The following is a 3,135-nucleotide window of genomic DNA, read 5'->3' as shown; positions in this document are numbered from 1 at the left end:
AAAATGAAAACAAAATAAAATTTTACCAGTAAAAACTAAATCTCTGTCCCTACTCTTCGTAATTTAATTATACAGAAGTAACAACTGTTAAAAGTTTAGTGCCTACTCTTCTAGTTTTTTACACATGTATAAACATGTTTATATTTATATTTAGCATTAATTTATGAGTAAACCATAATTTATTTAACCATATTCCTTTTTCTGAAGTTTAGTCTGTTTCTAGATATGCTGCAATTATGATCAATTATGTAGAGAATATTATTTAGAGATGTGTATCTATTATTCTGCAAGTATTTCCATGAGGTCTGATAAGATTCTTGACTTGAATGAAATAAAATTTTAGATCTTGATATATATATTTCCCCTTTATTCTATAAAAATTTTGAACAATTTTGTTATCCAATGGTGAATGAAGCTGCTTATTCCTCTAACCTTTGGCAGCAGTGGTTATTATACATAAATTCTTCCAATTTTTGACAATCTAATAGTTGAAAATTACTAATTGTTATTTTAATATGCATTTTTTATGTTAACATATAATTGAATACATTTTCTAATGTTTATTATTCATAATATAGACTGAATTATGTTTTCCACAAAATTCATATGTAGAAGCTTTCAGCCCTAATGTGAGTGTATTTAGAAATATGATCTTTAGGAAGTAATTCAGGTTACATTAGGTCATAAGCATAAGGACCTAATCTAATAGGATTATGGCCATCTCTCTTTCTCTCTTCTTGCCATGCAAGGACAGTGGAAAGGTGGACTTCAGCAGGCCAGTAAGAGAGCCCTCACCAAAACCTAACTGTTCTCTGTCCCTGAAATTGTTGCAAAATTCTTTCTTTAGCCTCTTACTGAAGACTGCCAGCCTTTCAAGTTACTCAATAAATGGGTCAGAATAATATATTGCATTCAAAATTCAAAAATGTCCTGGAAGTATCATTCTTTTTAGTGATAGGAGGCACTAGATGTAGCAACTTGTCTCTCCCATTTGAATAGATGTCTCAACATGCTCTAGACCACTGGATGACTAGAAACTTCATTGAACTAGTAACCCTCTAAACTTTAATATTCTGTGTTTCACCTACTTAATACTAAGACATCTGAAATATTGGCTATTTTCTACTCATCATATATAATCAGTATGATATTATTAGCTTCGTGGGTTAGTATGTTTGGTAGAATGTCAAGAAAATATCTTTATAGACTATATTAAGTATATATTAGGACAGTTGACATAGCCATAAGCAAGAGTGTGAAGGTATACTGTGGCTTGATAAGTAAAAGCAAACTGATATGATGGTTCATGCAAATTAGTACTAAAAAAAAAATCATTTGTCAGGTCAATGGCTGCACTCTAGGTGGCAGAATAGGCTTTGTTGATTTGCTTCAGTAAATATATTACATCTGGCACAGCAACTTCAGAGTCATCATTTGATTGAGTTTATGGTAATTCATACATAGTCTCCAAAATTCATCTATCTTGAGCAGACTAAACAAATAAGTTAAATGGAGATTTAGTATTACTATTACAAATTTCAAGTATTGAATGGTGTTTTTAAGTGCTGCATTTCCCCCAGGAATTGATTTGGGTTAACTCTTATTGTAGCGGGAAAATTTGCAAGGATTTTCACTTGTCTATTCCCACCTCAAGGGCCTTTTCTTAACTTAATGGTCACAGGGCCATTTGAAGTATTCTGCCACTTTCAAGTACACCTATTTATGTGTCTAATTATATTTGTATATCTAATTATGCATTCAGGAAATGAGAAGATAACCACAAAGTGTATACATGAACTATGGGTCCGCTGTGATTCAAACTTTGCCCAAGACAGCATAACACTTGACCACAATAATCTTCCATTTTAACTGACATTTTGGGTCTCGGAATTGGTGTCAACACAGATTAGTATCCAGCAATATGTGAAAGGCCTGATATTTCCCCCCGATCCGAAAACACTGTAGTAAATGGTTGCAGATGCCTTGATGAAGTCTTGAGGGAAGATTTACGTTATACAACTGCGGCAGTGTTTCAAGATTCTTTCTCAGGTAGATCTGATCTTCCCTTCAGTCAAGGTGCTCTAGGTCTCTGAATTGGCTTAGTTCTGGAAACTGGATGAGTATCCAACTCTCCATATGGATGATGTTAGTGGACAGAAATGGTACCTTTCAAAGATATCGGATCCTAATCTCTGTTGCCTGTAAACTTTACATTGCATATATACCACACTTTTGAAGATGTAATTAAGAGTCTTGAGATGTGAGGTTATCCTAGATTATTCAAGTGGATCTTAAATGCAATCACATGTATCCTTAAAAGAGAGAGGCAGAAGGAAGGGAATTATGCAGATACAAGCCAAGGAATGGCAGTAATCACTAGAAGCTGGAAGAGCAACAGATTATCTCCTAGAGCTTCTAGGAGAATCTAGCCTCCTTACACCTTTATTTTAGCCAGAGGAATCCAGTTTTGGATTTTTGGCTTCCAGAACAGTGAGATAATAAATCTATGTTGTTTTAAACCACTAAATTTGTAGTAATTTGTTAGTGTCCATAAGGAAACTAATACAATGATGCAATCAGGTTTGTTGCCTAATATTTTTCTAACATATAGATCAGGTAACTTTTTAATTGGCAGATCATGTATCTCATTTCTAGGGACACCAAGGGCATTTAGCCACGGCCAAAAATCCCTGTGGGCCAAAATACTCTGATTATCACTTGATCCCTGCTACTCATTATTGTAAATACGTCTATCTTGGAAAGTTTAAGAGTTCAACTTATGTTGCAACCTACACAATTAAATTTTGGGTTTGGTTTTTCAGCATGGCTCACCTGTGACTAAAAATATAAGAGATTCTCTTAGGAATATCATACAGGCTCTCGGTTTTTTAAACTGTTACTTGGACTGATAGTCTGAAAGCCTAAACTTGAAAGTTTTTGTGTCCCAATGCCCTCAGAAAAGGTTATTTAATGCTGTAGACTTTGTAGCCATCAATATTGACATATGATCAAAACAGCAACCACCTGATGTCTCAAGGCACTTGCCTCAAAAGGAACTCCATCATGATCATTTGTTGGGAATCATTGGATTAACTGTGATGTCATGGATTCCTGGTGCTGGATGAGTTAGATGTT

This window comes from Carlito syrichta, unplaced genomic scaffold, assembly GCF_000164805.1.
Source record: "Carlito syrichta isolate Samal-C Ts95f unplaced genomic scaffold, Tarsius_syrichta-2.0.1 Scaffold32989, whole genome shotgun sequence".
Taxonomy (NCBI): Eukaryota; Metazoa; Chordata; class Mammalia; order Primates; family Tarsiidae; genus Carlito; species Carlito syrichta.
Note: the sequence above shows the minus strand (reverse complement) of the source record.